This window comes from Schistocerca gregaria, chromosome 3 (assembly GCF_023897955.1).
Source record: "Schistocerca gregaria isolate iqSchGreg1 chromosome 3, iqSchGreg1.2, whole genome shotgun sequence".
NCBI lineage: Eukaryota > Metazoa > Arthropoda > Insecta > Orthoptera > Acrididae > Schistocerca > Schistocerca gregaria.
Genome location: NC_064922.1, coordinates 20,550,125 through 20,570,216, shown reverse-complemented (window position 1 = coordinate 20,570,216; position 20,092 = coordinate 20,550,125). Strand labels below are relative to the sequence as shown.

At 49.6% G+C, this 20,092-nt stretch overlaps 7 non-coding genes across 7 annotated transcripts; all 7 read right to left on the bottom strand.

Annotated features, from left to right (window-relative positions):
• Positions 1 to 1,176: 1,176 nt before the first annotated feature.
• On the bottom strand, positions 1,177 to 1,250 carry Trnaa-agc (transfer RNA alanine (anticodon AGC)). Its single transcript has one exon. It is a non-coding gene; the product is annotated as a tRNA-Ala (tRNA).
• A 1,386-nt stretch (positions 1,251 to 2,636) lies between these two features.
• On the bottom strand, positions 2,637 to 2,710 carry Trnaa-agc (transfer RNA alanine (anticodon AGC)). Its single transcript has one exon. It is a non-coding gene; the product is annotated as a tRNA-Ala (tRNA).
• Positions 2,711 to 5,556: 2,846 nt separating this feature from the next.
• On the bottom strand, positions 5,557 to 5,630 carry Trnaa-agc (transfer RNA alanine (anticodon AGC)). The gene has a single exon. It is a non-coding gene; the product is annotated as a tRNA-Ala (tRNA).
• Positions 5,631 to 7,016: 1,386 nt separating this feature from the next.
• Trnaa-agc (transfer RNA alanine (anticodon AGC)) lies at positions 7,017 to 7,090 on the bottom strand. Its single transcript has one exon. It is a non-coding gene; the product is annotated as a tRNA-Ala (tRNA).
• A 1,386-nt stretch (positions 7,091 to 8,476) lies between these two features.
• Positions 8,477 to 8,550, bottom strand: Trnaa-agc (transfer RNA alanine (anticodon AGC)). Its single transcript has one exon. It is a non-coding gene; the product is annotated as a tRNA-Ala (tRNA).
• Positions 8,551 to 9,936: 1,386 nt separating this feature from the next.
• Trnaa-agc (transfer RNA alanine (anticodon AGC)) lies at positions 9,937 to 10,010 on the bottom strand. The gene has a single exon. It is a non-coding gene; the product is annotated as a tRNA-Ala (tRNA).
• A 1,386-nt stretch (positions 10,011 to 11,396) lies between these two features.
• Positions 11,397 to 11,470, bottom strand: Trnaa-agc (transfer RNA alanine (anticodon AGC)). Its single transcript has one exon. It is a non-coding gene; the product is annotated as a tRNA-Ala (tRNA).
• Between the last annotated feature and the right edge of the window lie 8,622 nt (positions 11,471 to 20,092).

Here is a 20,092-nt window from a genome sequence, read left to right as displayed (position 1 = left end):
CGTGTTGTCCACCTCTAGACTTCAATGACGTTAAGCCGTGATACCTAAGACAGATCTGCACTCGATGACACCACGATAACAGCCGGTCCCCACACTTACACCTTGCTCTCCTTATGACAGTATATATCATATCAGTCTGTGACGCTGGTTTTGCAACTTCTTGCGTGCGTTTATGTTCGCCGCGACCAACACTTACCATGCACTGACCACAAAACATGGAGGAGCCGGGGCTTGAACCCGAGACCGTTCACACGCTAAGCGAACGATCTGCCAACTGAGCTACAGCTACACACACGACCAAGCCTGGCTATTCTCCATTCTTTGCGACTCTGATGTGCACGGACACGATGGTTGGTTGGTTTGTAGCGGCGAAGGTACCAGAATACAAAGGCGCGGACACGTTCATATACACAAGAGTTCCAAGTAGTTTCGATGCTCTGGTATTACGAATGCAAATTCCGTCTGTTTTGAACGTCTTAAATTGAAAGGGCGGTCACAAATTGGTCCATTTCACTCCTTGTCCACAATCACACAGCACCTGAGGTAACAAGCACATCTCGAGCCCCATTGTGCTCTCCATTGTTCATGCCAACTCAGTGCCTCGCTCTTTGCTACTGTGTCAAACTCTTGTCGTCCAACTGCAAAACACTGGGACACAACAAGTTTCCGCGTCGCCTTTGCACTGATCGTACTACGAAACGCTCCCCAAACTTGGCAATCACCCATGCAGATGACTTTTCCGACTTTACACGACGCTCACGCTAGTGACAGCCTTATTTATAGTTCGACGTCGCGCCAAAGCGAATGAGCACATTTCGCCTACGGCTTAGGCCGCTCTTCTAGTGTGGCTGCTCTGTGTCTGCAGGCAGCGAGGGGCTGCAAGCTTCCTGTGTTCGCACCTATATCACCTGTGCTTCCTTGTCAGAGACAGACTATCGCAAAACATACAACTCACTCCATGAATTGATTGCTACGCCATCTGTTATCAGCAGTCACAACCAGCAACACCAGTAGCAGCCGACTGCACGCAAAGAATGGGAACGTGCAGTGGGATTTACGTGAAATCGGCGCAATTGTGGATGCTAATCGTTCGCTCGTATCTGCCTACACACCTCTGCCGGTTGGGAATTATTCCACTTGCATGGCAAGGTGCGCACGTAGGTGTGTTAAAAATTCTGGAGGCGCTGGGTATCGATCCCAGTACCTCTCGCACGCTAAGCGAGCGCTCTACCATCTGAGCTACGCCCACCCCCCCGATAACTAGTAGTGCCACATACAGTCATATCAACGTCACAGACCCTTGCACTCCCATTATTCCGCAGACAAACACTACTCTCTATGTATCAGTGAGGGTGTCTTTCAGGTTTCGTGCATTCTGTATCGAATCGTAGTTGGCTACAATGAAAGTGGCACGCATAACGTCGAAAATAGAGTTCAGACACCGCTCTGAGTAAGACGAACGTGTTGTCCACCTCTAGACTTCAATGACGTTAAGCCGTGATACCTAAGACAGATCTGCACTCGATGACACCACGATAACAGCCGGTCCCCACACTTACACCTTGCTCTCCTTATGACAGTATACATCATATCAGTCTGTGACGCTGGTTTTGCAACTTCTTGCGTGCGTTTATGTTCGCCGCGACCAACACTTACCATGTACTGACCACAAAACATGGAGGAGCCGGGGCTTGAACCCGAGACCGTTCACACGCTAAGCGAACGATCTGCCAACTGAGCTACAGCTACACACACGACCAAGCCTGGCTATTCTCCATTCTTTGCGACTCTGATGTGCACGGACACGATGGTTGGTTGGTTTGTAGCGGCGAAGGTACCAGAATACAAAGGCGCGGACACGTTCATATACACAAGAGTTCCAAGTAGTTTCGATGCTCTGGTATTACGAATGCAAATTCCGTCTGTTTTGAACGTCTTAAATTGAAAGGGCGGTCACAAATTGGTCCATTTCAGTCCTTGTCGACAATCACACAGCACCTGAGGTAACAAGCACATCTCGAGCCCCATTGTGCTCTCCATTGTTCATGCCAACTCAGTGCCTCGCTCTTTGCTACTGTGTCAAACTCTTGTCGTCCAACTGCAAAACACTGGGACACAACAAGTTTCCGTGTCGCCTTTGCACTGATCGTACTACGAAACGCTGCCCAAACATGGCAATCACCCATGCAGATGACTTTTCCGACTTTACACGACGCTCACGCTAGTGACAGCCTTATTTATAGTTCGACGTCGCGCCAACGCGAATGAGCAGATTTCGCCTACGGCTTAGGCCGCTCTTCTAGTGTGGCTGCTCTGTGTCTGCAGGCAGCGAGGGGCTGCAAGCTTCCTGTGTTCGCACCTATATCACCTGTGCTTCCTTGTCAGAGACAGACTATCGCAAAACATACAACTCACTCCATGAATTGATTGCTACGGCATCTGTTATCAGCAGTCACAACCAGCAACGCCCGTAGCAGCCGACTGCACGCAAAGAATGGGAACGTGCAGTGGGATTTACGTGAAATCGGCGCAATTGTGGATGCTAATCGTTCGCTCGTATCTGCCTACACACCTCTGCCGGTTGGGAATTATTCCACTTGCATGGCAAGGTGCGCATGTAGGTGTGTTAAAAATTCTGGAGGCGCTGGGTATCGATCCCAGTACCTCTCGCACGCTAAGCGAGCGCTCTACCATCTGAGCTACGCCCACCCCCCCGATAACTAGTAGTGCTACATACAGTCATATCAACGTCACAGACCCTTGCACTCCCATTATTCCGCAGACAAACACTACTCTCTATGTATCAGTGAGGGTGTCTTTCAGGTTTCGTGCATTCTGTATCGAATCGTAGTTGGCCACAATGAAAGTGGCACGCATAACGTCGAAAATAGAGTTCAGACACCGCTCTGAGTAAGACGAACGTGTTGTCCACCTCTAGACTTCAATGACGTTAAGTCGTGATACCTAAGACAGATCTGCACTCGATGACACCACGATAACAGCCGGTCCCCACACTTACACCTTGCTCTCCTTATGACAGTATACATCATATCAGTCTGTGACGCTGGTTTTGCACCTTCTTGCGTGCGTTTATGTTCGCCGCGACCAACACTTACCATGTACTGACCACAAAACATGGAGGAGCCGGGGCTTGAACCCGAGACCGTTCACACGCTAAGCGAACGATCTGCCAACTGAGCTACAGCTACACACACGACCAAGCCTGGCTATTCTCCATTCTTTGCGACTCTGATGTGCACGGACACGATGGTTGGTTGGTTTGTAGCGGCGAAGGTACCAGAATACAAAGGCGCGGACACGTTCATATACACAAGAGTTCCAAGTAGTTTCGATGCTCTGGTATTACGAATGCAAATTCCGTCTGTTTTGAACGTCTTAAATTGAAAGGGCGGTCACAAATTGGTCCATTTCACTCCTTGTCCACAATCACACAGCACCTGAGGTAACAAGCACATCTCGAGCCCCATTGTGCTCTCCATTGTTCATGCCAACTCAGTGCCTCGCTCTTTGCTACTGTGTCAAACTCTTGTCGTCCAACTGCAAAACACTGGGACACAACAAGTTTCGGCGTCGCCTTTGCACTGATCGTACTACGAAAAGCTCCCTAAACTTGGCAATCACCCATGCAGATGACTTTTCCGACTTTACACGACGCTCACGCTAGTGACAGCCTTATTTATAGTTCGACGTCGCGCCAAAGCGAATGAGCACATTTCGCCTACGGCTTAGGCCGCTCTTCTAGTGTGGCTGCTCTGTGTCTGCAGGCAGCGAGGGGCTGCAAGCTTCCTGTGTTCGCACCTATATCACCTGTGCTTCCTTGTCAGAGACAGACTATCGCAAAACATACAACTCACTCCATGAATTGATTGCTACGGCATCTGTTATCAGCAGTCACAACCAGCAACACCAGTAGCAGCCGACTGCACGCAAAGAATGGGAACGTGCAGTGGGATTTACGTGAAATCGGCGCAATTGTGGATGCTAATCGTTCGCTCGTATCTGCCTACACACCTCTGCCGGTCGGGAATTATTCCACTTGCATGGCAAGGTGCGCATGTAGGTGTGTTAAAAATTCTGGAGGCGCTGGGTATCGATCCCAGTATGTCTCGCACGCTAAGCGAGCGCTCTACCATCTGAGCTACGCCCACCCCCCCGATAACTAGTAGTGCTACATACAGTCATATCAACGTCACAGACCCTTGCACTCCCATTATTCCGCAGACAAACACTACTCTCTATGTATCAGTGAGGGTGTCTTTCAGGTTTCGTGCATTCTGTATCGAATCGTAGTTGGCCACAATGAAAGTGGCACGCATAACGTCGAAAATAGAGTTCAGACACCGCTCTGAGTAAGACGAACGTGTTGTCCACCTCTAGACTTCAATGACGTTAAGTCGTGATACCTAAGACAGATCTGCACTCGATGACACCACGATAACAGCCGGTCCCCACACTTACACCTTCCTCTCCTTATGACAGTATACATCATATCAGTCTGTGACGCTGGTTTTGCACCTTCTTGCGTGCGTTTATGTTCGCCGCGACCAACAATTACCATGCACTGACCACAAAACATGGAGGAGCCGGGGCTTGAACCCGAGACCGTTCACACGCTAAGCGAACGATCTGCCAACTGAGCCACAGCTACACACACGACCAAGCCTGGCTATTCTCCATTCTTTGCGACTCTGATGTGCACGGACACGATGGTTGGTTGGTTTGTAGCGGCGAAGGTACCAGAATACAAAGGCGCGGACACGTTCATATACACAAGAGTTCCAAGTAGTTTCGATGCTCTGGTATTACGAATGCAAATTCCGTCTGTTTTGAACGTCTTAAATTGAAAGGGCGGTCACAAATTGGTCCATTTCACTCCTTGTCCACAATCACACAGCACCTGAGGTAACAAGCACATCTCGAGCCCCATTGTGCTCTCCATTGTTCATGCCAACTCAGTGCCTCGCTCTTTGCTACTGTGTCAAACTCTTGTCGTCCAACTGCAAAACACTGGGACACAACAAGTTTCCGCGTCGCCTTTGCACTGATCGTACTACGAAACGCTCCCCAAACTTGGCAATCACCCATGCAGATGACTTTTCCGACTTTACACGACGCTCACGCTAGTGACAGCCTTATTTATAGTTCGACGTCGCGCCAAAGCGAATGAGCACATTTCGCCTACGGCTTAGGCCGCTCTTCTAGTGTGGCTGCTCTGTGTCTGCAGGCAGCGAGGGGCTGCAAGCTTCCTGTGTTCGCACCTATATCACCTGTGCTTCCTTGTCAGAGACAGACTATCGCAAAACATACAACTCACTCCATGAATTGATTGCTACGCCATCTGTTATCAGCAGTCACAACCAGCAACACCAGTAGCAGCCGACTGCACGCAAAGAATGGGAACGTGCAGTGGGATTTACGTGAAATCGGCGCAATTGTGGATGCTAATCGTTCGCTCGTATCTGCCTACACACCTCTGCCGGTTGGGAATTATTCCACTTGCATGGCAAGGTGCGCACGTAGGTGTGTTAAAAATTCTGGAGGCGCTGGGTATCGATCCCAGTACCTCTCGCACGCTAAGCGAGCGCTCTACCATCTGAGCTACGCCCACCCCCCCGATAACTAGTAGTGCCACATACAGTCATATCAACGTCACAGACCCTTGCACTCCCATTATTCCGCAGACAAACACTACTCTCTATGTATCAGTGAGGGTGTCTTTCAGGTTTCGTGCATTCTGTATCGAATCGTAGTTGGCCACAATGAAAGTGGCACGCATAACGTCGAAAATAGAGTTCAGACACCGCTCTGAGTAAGACGAACGTGTTGTCCACCTCTAGACTTCAATGACGTTAAGCCGTGATACCTAAGACAGATCTGCACTCGATGACACCACGATAACAGCCGGTCCCCACACTTACACCTTGCTCTCCTTATGACAGTATACATCATATCAGTCTGTGACGCTGGTTTTGCAACTTCTTGCGTGCGTTTATGTTCGCCGCGACCAACACTTACCATGTACTGACCACAAAACATGGAGGAGCCGGGGCTTGAACCCGAGACCGTTCACACGCTAAGCGAACGATCTGCCAACTGAGCTACAGCTACACACACGACCAAGCCTGGCTATTCTCCATTCTTTGCGACTCTGATGTGCACGGACACGATGGTTGGTTGGTTTGTAGCGGCGAAGGTACCAGAATACAAAGGCGCGGACACGTTCATATACACAAGAGTTCCAAGTAGTTTCGATGCTCTGGTATTACGAATGCAAATTCCGTCTGTTTTGAACGTCTTAAATTGAAAGGGCGGTCACAAATTGGTCCATTTCACTCCTTGTCCACAATCACACAGCACCTGAGGTAACAAGCACATCTCGAGCCCCATTGTGCTCTCCATTGTTCATGCCAACTCAGTGCCTCGCTCTTTGCTACTGTGTCAAACTCTTGTCGTCCAACTGCAAAACACTGGGACACAACAAGTTTCCGCGTCGCCTTTGCACTGATCGTACTACGAAACGCTCCCCAAACTTGGCAATCACCCATGCAGATGACTTTTCCGACTTTACACGACGCTCACGCTAGTGACAGCCTTATTTATAGTTCGACGTCGCGCCAAAGCGAATGAGCACATTTCGCCTACGGCTTAGGCCGCTCTTCTAGTGTGGCTGCTCTGTGTCTGCAGGCAGCGAGGGGCTGCAAGCTTCCTGTGTTCGCACCTATATCACCTGTGCTTCCTTGTCAGAGACAGACTATCGCAAAACATACAACTCACTCCATGAATTGATTGCTACGGCATCTGTTATCAGCAGTCACAACCAGCAACACCAGTAGCAGCCGACTGCACGCAAAGAATGGGAACGTGCAGTGGGATTTACGTGAAATCGGCGCAATTGTGGATGCTAATCGTTCGCTCGTATCTGCCTACACACCTCTGCCGGTCGGGAATTATTCCACTTGCATGGCAAGGTGCGCATGTAGGTGTGTTAAAAATTCTGGAGGCGCTGGGTATCGATCCCAGTACCTCTCGCACGCTAAGCGAGCGCTCTACCATCTGAGCTACGCCCACCCCCCCGATAACTAGTAGTGCTACATACAGTCATATCAACGTCACAGACCCTTGCACTCCCATTATTCCGCAGACAAACACTACTCTCTATGTATCAGTGAGGGTGTCTTTCAGGTTTCGTGCATTCTGTATCGAATCGTAGTTGGCCACAATGAAAGTGGCACGCATAACGTCGAAAATAGAGTTCAGACACCGCTCTGAGTAAGACGAACGTGTTGTCCACCTCTAGACTTCAATGACGTTAAGCCGTGATACCTAAGACAGATCTGCACTCGATGACACCACGATAACAGCCGGTCTCCACACTTACACCTTGCTCTCCTTATGACAGTATACATCATATCAGTCTGTGACGCTGGTTTTGCACCTTCTTGCGTGCGTTTATGTTCGCCGCGACCAACACTTACCATGCACTGACCACAAAACATGGAGGAGCCGGGGCTTGAACCCGAGACCGTTCACACGCTAAGCGAACGATCTGCCAACTGAGCCACAGCTACACACACGACCAAGCCTGGCTATTCTCCATTCTTTGCGACTCTGATGTGCACGGACACGATGGTTGGTTGGTTTGTAGCGGCGAAGGTACCAGAATACAAAGGCGCGGACACGTTCATATACACAAGAGTTCCAAGTAGTTTCGATGCTCTGGTATTACGAATGCAAATTCCGTCTGTTTTGAACGTCTTAAATTGAAAGGGCGGTCACAAATTGGTCCATTTCACTCCTTGTCCACAATCACACAGCACCTGAGGTAACAAGCACATCTCGAGCCCCATTGTGCTCTCCATTGTTCATGCCAACTCAGTGCCTCGCTCTTTGCTACTGTGTCAAACTCTTGTCGTCCAACTGCAAAACACTGGAACACAACAAGTTTCCGCGTCGCCTTTGCACTGATCGTACTACGAAACGCTCCCCAAACTTGGCAATCACCCATGCAGATGACTGTTCCGACTTTACACGACGCTCACGCTAGTGACAGCCTTATTTATAGTTCGACGTCGCGCCAAAGCGAATGAGCACATTTCGCCTACGGCTTAGGCCGCTCTTCTAGTGTGGCTGCTCTGTGTCTGCAGGCAGCGAGGGGCTGCAAGCTTCCTGTGTTCGCACCTATATCACCTGTGCTTCCTTGTCAGAGACAGACTATCGCAAAACATACAACTCACTCCATGAATTGATTGCTACGCCATCTGTTATCAGCAGTCACAACCAGCAACACCAGTAGCAGCCGACTGCACGCAAAGAATGGGAACGTGCAGTGGGATTTACGTGAAATCGGCGCAATTGTGGATGCTAATCGTTCGCTCGTATCTGCCTACACACCTCTGCCGGTTGGGAATTATTCCACTTGCATGGCAAGGTGCGCACGTAGGTGTGTTAAAAATTCTGGAGGCGCTGGGTATCGATCCCAGTACCTCTCGCACGCTAAGCGAGCGCTCTACCATCTGAGCTACGCCCACCCCCCCGATAACTAGTAGTGCCACATACAGTCATATCAACGTCACAGACCCTTGCACTCCCATTATTCCGCAGACAAACACTACTCTCTATGTATCAGTGAGGGTGTCTTTCAGGTTTCGTGCATTCTGTATCGAATCGTAGTTGGCCACAATGAAAGTGGCACGCATAACGTCGAAAATAGAGTTCAGACACCGCTCTGAGTAAGACGAACGTGTTGTCCACCTCTAGACTTCAATGACGTTAAGCCGTGATACCTAAGACAGATCTGCACTCGATGACACCACGATAACAGCCGGTCCCCACACTTACACCTTGCTCTCCTTATGACAGTATACATCATATCAGTCTGTGACGCTGGTTTTGCAACTTCTTGCGTGCGTTTATGTTCGCCGCGACCAACACTTACCATGTACTGACCACAAAACATGGAGGAGCCGGGGCTTGAACCCGAGACCGTTCACACGCTAAGCGAACGATCTGCCAACTGAGCTACAGCTACACACACGACCAAGCCTGGCTATTCTCCATTCTTTGCGACTCTGATGTGCACGGACACGATGGTTGGTTGGTTTGTGGCGGCGAAGGTACCAGAATACAAAGGCGCGGACACGTTCATATACACAAGAGTTCCAAGTAGTTTCGATGCTCTGGTATTACGAATGCAAATTCCGTCTGTTTTGAACGTCTTAAATTGAAAGGGCGGTCACAAATTGGTCCATTTCACTCCTTGTCCACAATCACACAGCACCTGAGGTAACAAGCACATCTCGAGCCCCATTGTGCTCTCCATTGTTCATGCCAACTCAGTGCCTCGCTCTTTGCTACTGTGTCAAACTCTTGTCGTCCAACTGCAAAACACTGGGACACAACAAGTTTCCGTGTCGCCTTTGCACTGATCGTACTACGAAACGCTCCCCAAACTTGGCAATCACCCATGCAGATGACTTTTCCGACTTTACACGACGCTCACGCTAGTGACAGCCTTATTTATAGTTCGACGTCGCGCCAACGCGAATGAGCAGATTTCGCCTACGGCTTAGGCCGCTCTTCTAGTGTGGCTGCTCTGTGTCTGCAGGCAGCGAGGGGCTGCAAGCTTCCTGTGTTCGCACCTATATCACCTGTGCTTCCTTGTCAGAGACAGACTATCGCAAAACATACAACTCACTCCATGAATTGATTGCTACGGCATCTGTTATCAGCAGTCACAACCAGCAACGCCCGTAGCAGCCGACTGCACGCAAAGAATGGGAACGTGCAGTGGGATTTACGTGAAATCGGCGCAATTGTGGATGCTAATCGTTCGCTCGTATCTGCCTACACACCTCTGCCGGTTGGGAATTATTCCACTTGCATGGCAAGGTGCGCATGTAGGTGTGTTAAAAATTCTGGAGGCGCTGGGTATCGATCCCAGTACCTCTCGCACGCTAAGCGAGCGCTCTACCATCTGAGCTACGCCCACCCCCCCGATAACTAGTAGTGCTACATACAGTCATATCAACGTCACAGACCCTTGCACTCCCATTATTCCGCAGACAAACACTACTCTCTATGTATCAGTGAGGGTGTATTTCAGGTTTCGTTCATTCTGTATCGAATCGTAGTAGGCCACAATGAAAGTGGCACGCATAACGTCGAAAATAGAGTTCAGACACCGCTCTGAGTAAGACGAACGTGTTGTCCACCTCTAGACTTCAATGACGTTAAGTCGTGATACCTAAGACAGATCTGCACTCGATGACACCACGATAACAGCCGGTCCCCACACTTACACCTTGCTCTCCTTATGACAGTATACATCATATCAGTCTGTGACGCTGGTTTTGCACCTTCTTGCGGGCGTTTATGTTCGCCGCGACCAACACTTACCATGCACTGACCACAAAATATGGAGGAGCCGGGGCTTGAACCCGAGACCGTTCACACGCTAAGCGAACGACCTGCCAACTGAGCTACAGCTACACACACGACCAAGCCTGGCTATTCTCCATTCTTTGCGACTCTGATGTGCACGGACACGATGGTTGGTTGGTTTGTAGCGGCGAAGGTACCAGAATACAAAGGCGCGGACACGTTCATATACACAAGAGTTCCAAGTAGTTTCGATGCTCTGGTATTACGAATGCAAATTCCGTCTGTTTTGAACGTCTTAAATTGAAAGGGCGGTCACAAATAGGTCCATTTCACTCCTTGTCCACAATCACACAGCACCTGAGGTAACAAGCACATCTCGAGCCCCATTGTGCTCTCCATTGTTCATGCCAACTCAGTGCCTCGCTCTTTGCTACTGTGTCAAACTCTTGTTGTCCAACTGCAAAACACTAGGACACAACAAGTTTCCGCGTCGCCTTTGCACTGATCGTACTACGAAACGCTCCCCAAACTTGGCAATCACCCATGCAGATGACTTTTCCGACTTTACACGACGCTCACGCTAGTGACAGCCTTATTTATAGTTCGACGTCGCGCCACAGCGAATGAGCACATTTCGCCTACGGCTTAGGCCGCTCTTCTAGTGTGGCTGCTCTGTGTCTGCAGGCAGCGAGGGGCTGCAAGCTTCCTGTGTTCGCACCTATATCACCTGTGCTTCCTTGTCAGAGACAGACTATCGCAAAACATACAACTCACTCCATGAATTGATTGCTACGGCATCTGTTATCAGCAGTCACAACCAGCAACACCAGTAGCAGCCGACTGCACGCAAAGAATGGGAACGTGCAGTGGGATTTACGTGAAATCGGCGCAATTGTGGATGCTAATCGTTCGCTCGTATCTGCCTACACACCTCTGCCGGTTGGGAATTATTCCACTTGCATGGCAAGGTGCGCATGTAGGTATGTTAAAAATTCTGGAGGCGCTGGGTATCGATCCCAGTACCTCTCGCACGCTAAGCGAGCGCTCTACCATCTGAGCTACGCCCACCCTCCCCCGATAACTAGTAGTGCTACATACAGTCATATCAACGTCACAGACCCTTGCACTCCCATTATTCCGCAGACAAACACTACTCTCTATGTATCTGTGAGGGTGTCTTTCAGGTTTCGTGCAATCTGTATCGAATCGTAGTTGGCCACAATGAACGTGGCACGCATAACGTCGAAAATAGAGTTCAGACACCGCTCTGAGTAAGACGAACGTGTTGTCCACCTCTAGACTTCAATGACGTTAAGCCGTGATACCTAAGACAGATCTGCACTCGATGACACCACGATAACAGCCGGTCCCCACACTTACACCTTGCTCTCCTTATGACAGTATACATCATATCAGTCTGTGACGCTGGTTTTGCACCTTCTTGCGTGCGTTTATGTTCGCTGCGACCAACACTTACCATGCACTGACCACAAAACATGGAGGAGCCGGGGCTTGAACCCGAGACCGTTCACACGCTAAGCGAACGACCTGCCATCTGAGCTACAGCTACACTCACGACCAAGCCTGGCTATTCTCCATTCTTTGCGACTCTGATGTGCACGGACACGATGGTTGATTGGTTTGTAGCGGCGAAGGTACCAGAATACAAAGGCGCGGACACGTTCATATACACAAGAGTTCCAAGTAGTTTCGATGCTCTGGTATTACGAATGCAAATTCCGTCTGTTTTGAACGTCTTAAATTGAAAGGGCGGTCACAAATTGGTCCATTTCACTCCTTGTCCACAATCACACAGCACCTGAGGTAACAAGCACATCTCGAGCCCCATTGTGCTCTCCATTGTTCATGCCAACTCAGTGCCTCGCTCTTTGCTACTGTGTCAAACTCTTGTCGTCCAACTGCAAAACACTGGGACACAACAAGTTTCCGCGTCGCCTTTGCACTGATCGTACTACGAAACGCTCCCCAAACTTGGCAATCACCCATGCAGATGACTTTGATGACTTTTCCGACTTTACACGACGCTCACGCAACGCTCACGCTAGTGACAGCCTTATTTATAGTTCGACGTCGCGCCAAAGCGAATGAGCACATTTCGCCTACGGCTTAGGCCGCTCTTCTAGTGTGGCTGCTCTGTGTCTGCAGGCAGCGAGGGGCTGCAAGCCTCCTGTGTTCGCACCTATATCACCTGTGCTTCCTTGTCAGAGACAGACTATCGCTAAACATACAACTCACTCCATGAATTGATTGCTACGGCATCTGTTATCAGCAGTCACAACCAGCAACACCAGTAGCAGCCGACTGCACGCAAAGAATAGGAACGTGCAGTGGGATTTACGTCATATCGGCGGAATTGTGGATGCTAATCGTTCGCTTGTATCTGCCTACACACCTCTGCCGGTTGGGAATTATTCCACTTGCATGGCAAAGTGCGCATGTAGGTGTGTTAAAAATTCTGGAGGCGCTGGGTATCGATCCCAGTACCTCTCGCACGCTAAGCGAGCGCTGTACCATCTGAGCTACGCCCACCCCCCCGATAGCTAGTAGTGCTACATACAGTCATATCAACGTCACAGACCCTTGCACTCCCATTATTCCGCAGACAAACACTACTCTCTATGTATCAGTGAGGGTGTCTTTCAGGTTTCGTGCATTCTGTATCGAATCGTAGTTGGCCACAATGAAAGTGGCACGCATAACGTCGAAAATAGAGTTCAGACACCGCTCTGAGTAAGACGAACGTGTTGTCCACCTCTAGACTTCAATGACGTTAAGCCGTGATACCTAAGACAGATCTGCACTCGATGACACCACGATAACAGCCGGTCCCCACACTTACATCTTGCTCTCCTTATGACAGTATACATCATATCAGTCTGTGACGCTGGTTTTGCAACTTCTTGCGTGCGTTTATGTTCGCCGCGACCAACACTTACCATGCACTGACCACAAAATATGGAGAAGCCGGGGCTTGAACCCGAGACCGTTCACACGCTAAGCGAACGATCTGCCAACTGAGCTACAGCTACACACACGACCAAGCCTGGCTATTCTCCATTCTTTGCGACTCTGATGTGCACGGACACGATGGTTGGTTGGTTTGTAGCGACGAAGGTACCAGAATACAAAGGCGCGGACACGTTCATATACACAAGAGTTCCAAGTAGTTTCGATGCTCTGGTATTACGAATGCAAATTCCGTCTGTTTTGAACGTCTTAAATTGAAAGGGCGGTCACAAATTGGTCCATTTCACTCCTTGTCGACAATCACACAACACCTGAGGTAACAAGCACATCTCGAGCCCCATTGTGCTCTCCATTGTTCATGCCAACTCAGTGCCTCGCTCTTTGCTACTGCGTAAAACTCTTGTCGTCCAACTGCAAAACACTGGGACACAATAAGTTTCCGCGTCCCCTTTGCACTGATCGTACTACGAAATGCTCCCCAAACTTGGCAATCACCCATGCAGATGACTTTTCCGACTTTACACGACGCTCACGCAACGCTCACGCTAGTGACAGCCTTATTTATAGTTCGACGTCGCGCCAAAGCGAATGAGCACATTTCGCGTACGGCTTAGGCCGCTCTTCTAGTGTGGCTGCTCTGTGTCTGCAGGCAGCGAGGGGCTGCAAGCCTCCTGTGTTCGCACCTATATCACCTGTGCTTCCTTGTCAGAGACAGACTATCGCTAAACATACAACTCACTCCATGAATTGATTGCTACGGCATCTGTTATCAGCAGTCACAACCAGCAACACCAGTAGCAGCCGACTGCACGCAAAGAATGGGAACGTGCAGTGGGATTTACGTCAAATCGGCGCAATTGTGGATGCTAATCGTTCGCTTGTATCTGCCTACACACCTCTGCCGGTTGGGAATTATTCCACTTGCATGGCAAAGTGCGCATGTAGGTGTGTTAAAAATTCTGGTGGCGCTGGGTATCGATCCCAGTACCTCTCGCACGCTAAGCGAGCGCTGTACCATCTGAGCTACGCCCACCCCCCCAATAGCTAGTAGTGCTACATACAGTCATATCAACGTCACAGACCCTTGCACTCCCATTATTCCGCAGACAAACACTACTCTCTATGTATCAGTGAGGGTGTCTTTCAGGTTTCGTGCATTCTGTATCGAATCGTAGTTGGACACAATGAAAGTGGCACGCATAACGTCGAAAATAGAGTTCAGACACCGCTCTGAGTAAGACGAACGTGCTGTCCACCTCTAGACTTCAATGACGTTAAGCCGTGATACCTAAGACAGATCTGCACTCGATGACACCACGATAACAGCCGGTCCCCACACTTACATCTTGCTCTCCTTATGACAGTATACATCATATCAGTCTGTGACGCTGGTTTTGCAACTTCTTGCGTGCGTTTATGTTCGCCGCGACCAACACTTACCATGCACTGACCACAAAATATGGAGAAGCCGGGGCTTGAACCCGAGACCGTTCACACGCTAAGCGAACGATCTGCCAACTGAGCTACAGCTACACACACGACCAAGCCTGGCTATTCTCCATTCTTTGCGACTCTGATGTGCACGGACACGATGGTTGGTTGGTTTGTAGCGACGAAGGTACCAGAATACAAAGGCGCGGACACGTTCATATACACAAGAGTTCCAAGTAGTTTCGATGCTCTGGTATTACGTATGCTAATTCCGTCTGTTTTGAACGTCTTAAATTGAAAGGGCGGTCACAAATTGGTCCATTTCACTCCTTGTCGACAATCACACAACACCTGAGGTAACAAGCACATCTCGAGCCCCATTGTGCTCTCCATTGTTCATGCCAACTCAGTGCCTCGCTCTTTGCTACTGCGTAAAACTCTTGTCGTCCAACTGCAAAACACTGGGACACAATAAGTTTCCGCGTCCTCTTTGCACTGATCGTACTACGAAACGCTCCCCAAACTTGGCAATCACCCATGCAGATGACTTTTCCGACTTTACACGACGCTCACGCAACGCTCACGCTAGTGACAGCCTTATTTATAGTTCGACGTCGCGCCAAAGCGAATGAGCACATTTCGCCTACGGCTTAGGCCGCTCTTCTAGTGTGGCTGCTCTGTGTCTGCAGGCAGCGAGGGGCTGCAAGCCTCCTGTGTTCGCACCTATATCACCTGTGCTTCCTTGTCAGAGACAGACTATCGCTAAACATACAACTCACTCCATGAATTGATTGCTACGGCATCTGTTATCAGCAGTCACAACCAGCAACACCAGTAGCAGCCGACTGCACGCAAAGAATGGGAACGTGCAGTGGGATTTACGTCAAATCGGCGCAATTGTGGATGCTAATCGTTCGCTTGTATCTGCCTACACACCTCTGCCGGTTGGGAATTATTCCACTTGCATGGCAAAGTGCGCATGTAGGTGTGTTAAAAATTCTGGAGGCGCTGGGTATCGATCCCAGTACCTCTCGCACGCTAAGCGAGCGCTGTACCATCTGAGCTACGCCCACCCCCCCGATAACTAGTAGTGCTACATACAGTCATATCAACGTCACAGACCCTTGCACTCCCATTATTCCGCAGACAAACACTACTCTCTATGTATCAGTGAGGGTGTCTTTCAGGTTTCGTGCATTCTGTATCGAATCGTAGTTGGACACAATGAAAGTGGCACGCATAACGTCGAAAATAGAGTTCAGACACCGCTCTGAGTAAGACGAACGTGTTGTCCACCTCTAGACTTCAATGACGTTAAGCCGTGATACCTAAGACAGATCTGCACTCGATGACACCACGATAACAGCCGGTCCCCACACTTACATCTTGCTCTCCTTATGACAGTATACATCATATCAGTCTGTGACGCTGGTTTTGCAACTTCTTGCGTGCGTTTATGTTCGCCGCGACCAACACTTACCATGCACTGACCACAAAATATGGAGAAGCCGGGGCTTGAACCCGAGACCGTTCACACGCTAAGCGAACGATCTGCCAACTGAGCTACAGCTACACACACGACCAAGCCTGGCTATTCTCCATTCTTTGCGACTCTGATGTGCACGGACACGATGGTTGGTTGGTTTGTAGCGACGAAGGTACCAGAATACAAAGGCGCGGACACGTTCATATACACAAGAGTTCCAAGTAGTTTCGATGCTCTGGTATTACGAATGCAAATTCCGTCTGTTTTGAACGTCTTAAATTGAAAGGGCGGTCACAAATTGGTCCATTTCACTCCTTGTCGACAATCACACAACACCTGAGGTAACAAGCACATCTCGAGCCCCATTGTGCTCTCCATTGTTCATGCCAACTCAGTGCCTCGCTCTTTGCTACTGCGTAAAACTCTTGTCGTCCAACTGCAAAACACTGGGACACAATAAGTTTCCGCGTCCCCTTTGCACTGATCGTACTACGAAATGCTCCCCAAACTTGGCAATCACCCATGCAGATGACTTTTCCGACTTTACACGACGCTCACGCAACGCTCACGCTAGTGACAGCCTTATTTATAGTTCGACGTCGCGCCAAAGCGAATGAGCACATTTCGCGTACGGCTTAGGCCGCTCTTCTAGTGTGGCTGCTCTGTGTCTGCAGGCAGCGAGGGGCTGCAAGCCTCCTGTGTTCGCACCTATATCACCTGTGCTTCCTTGTCAGAGACAGACTATCGCTAAACATACAACTCACTCCATGAATTGATTGCTACGGCATCTGTTATCAGCAGTCACAACCAGCAACACCAGTAGCAGCCGACTGCACGCAAAGAATGGGAACGTGCAGTTGGATTTACGTCAAATCGGCGCAATTGTGGATGCTAATCGTTCGCTTGTATCTGCCTACACACCTCTGCCGGTTGGGAATTATTCCACTTGCATGGCAAAGTGCGCATGTAGGTGTGTTAAAAATTCTGGTGGCGCTGGGTATCGATCCCAGTACCTCTCGCACGCTAAGCGAGCGCTGTACCATCTGAGCTACGCGCACCCCCCCAATAGCTAGTAGTGCTACATACAGTCATATCAACGTCACAGACCCTTGCACTCCCATTATTCCGCAGACAAACACTACTCTCTATGTATCAGTGAGGGTGTCTTTCAGGTTTCGTGCATTCTGTATCGAATCGTAGTTGGACACAATGAAAGTGGCACGCATAACGTCGAAAATAGAGTTCAGACACCGCTCTGAGTAAGACGAACGTGCTGTCCACCTCTAGACTTCAATGACGTTAAGCCGTGATACCTAAGACAGATCTGCACTCGATGACACCACGATAACAGCCGGTCCCCACACTTACATCTTGCTCTCCTTATGACAGTATACATCATATCAGTCTGTGACGCTGGTTTTGCAACTTCTTGCGTGCGTTTATGTTCGCCGCGACCAACACTTACCATGCACTGACCACAAAATATGGAGAAGCCGGGGCTTGAACCCGAGACCGTTCACACGCTAAGCGAACGATCTGCCAACTGAGCTACAGCTACACACACGACCAAGCCTGGCTATTCTCCATTCTTTGCGACTCTGATGTGCACGGACACGATGGTTGGTTGGTTTGTAGCGACGAAGGTACCAGAATACAAAGGCGCGGACACGTTCATATACACAAGAGTTCCAAGTAGTTTCGATGCTCTGGTATTACGTATGCTAATTCCGTCTGTTTTGAACGTCTTAAATTGAAAGGGCGGTCACAAATTGGTCCATTTCACTCCTTGTCGACAATCACACAACACCTGAGGTAACAAGCACATCTCGAGCCCCATTGTGCTCTCCATTGTTCATGCCAACTCAGTGCCTCGCTCTTTGCTACTGCGTAAAACTCTTGTCGTCCAACTGCAAAACACTGGGACACAATAAGTTTCCGCGTCCTCTTTGCACTGATCGTACTACGAAACGCTCCCCAAACTTGGCAATCACCCATGCAGATGACTTTTCCGACTTTACACGACGCTCACGCAACGCTCACGCTAGTGACAGCCTTATTTATAGTTCGACGTCGCGCCAAAGCGAATGAGCACATTTCGCCTACGGCTTAGGCCGCTCTTCTAGTGTGGCTGCTCTGTGTCTGCAGGCAGCGAGGGGCTGCAAGCCTCCTGTGTTCGCACCTATATCACCTGTGCTTCCTTGTCAGAGACAGACTATCGCTAAACATACAACTCACTCCATGAATTGATTGCTACGGCATCTGTTATCAGCAGTCACAACCAGCAACACCAGTAGCAGCCGACTGCACGCAAAGAATGGGAACGTGCAGTGGGATTTACGTCAAATCGGCGCAATTGTGGATGCTAATCGTTCGCTTGTATCTGCCTACACACCTCTGCCGGTTGGGAATTATTCCACTTGCATGGCAAAGTGCGCATGTAGGTGTGTTAAAAATTCTGGAGGCGCTGGGTATCGATCCCAGTACCTCTCGCACGCTAAGCGAGCGCTGTACCATCTGAGCTACGCCCACCCCCCCGATAACTAGTAGTGCTACATACAGTCATATCAACGTCACAGACCCTTGCACTCCCATTATTCCGCAGACAAACACTACTCTCTATGTATCAGTGAGGGTGTCTTTCAGGTTTCGTGCATTCTGTATCGAATCGTAGTTGGACACAATGAAAGTGGCACGCATAACGTCGAAAATAGAGTTCAGACACCGCTCTGAGTAAGACGAACGTGTTGTCCACCTCTAGACTTCAATGACGTTAAGCCGTGATACCTAAGACAGATCTGCACTCGATGACACCACGATAACAGCCGGTCCCCACACTTACATCTTGCTCTCCTTATGACAGTATACATCATATCAGTCTGTGACGCTGGTTTTGCAACTTCTTGCGTGCGTTTATGTTCGCCGCGACCAACACTTACCATGCACTGACCACAAAATATGGAGAAGCCGGGGCTTGAACCCGAGACCGTTCACACGCTAAGCGAACGATCTGCCAACTGAGCTACAGCTACACACACGACCAAGCCTGGCTATTCTCCATTCTTTGCGACTCTGATGTGCACGGACACGATGGTTGGTTGGTTTGTAGCGACGAAGGTACCAGAATACAAAGGCGCGGACACGTTCATATACACAAGAGTTCCAAGTAGTTTCGATGCTCTGGTATTACGAATGCAAATTCCGTCTGTTTTGAACGTCTTAAATTGAAAGGGCGGTCACAAATTGGTCCATTTCACTCCTTGTCGACAATCACACAACACCTGAGGTAACAAGCACATCTCGAGCCCCATTGTGCTCTCCATTGTTCATGCCAATTCAGTGCCTCGCTCTTTGCTACTGCGTAAAACTCTTGTCGTCCAACTGCAAAACACTGGGACACAATAAGTTTCCGCGTCCCCTTTGCACTGATCGTACTACGAAATGCTCCCCAAACTTGGCAATCACCCATGCAGATGACTTTTCCGACTTTACACGACGCTCACGCAACGCTCACGCTAGTGACAGCCTTATTTATAGTTCGACGTCGCGCCAAAGCGAATGAGCACATTTCGCGTACGGCTTAGGCCGCTCTTCTAGTGTGGCTGCTCTGTGTCTGCAGGCAGCGAGGGGCTGCAAGCCTCCTGTGTTCGCACCTATATCACCTGTGCTTCCTTGTCAGAGACAGACTATCGCTAAACATACAACTCACTCCATGAATTGATTGCTACGGCATCTGTTATCAGCAGTCACAACCAGCAACACCAATAGCAGCCGACTGCACGCAAAGAA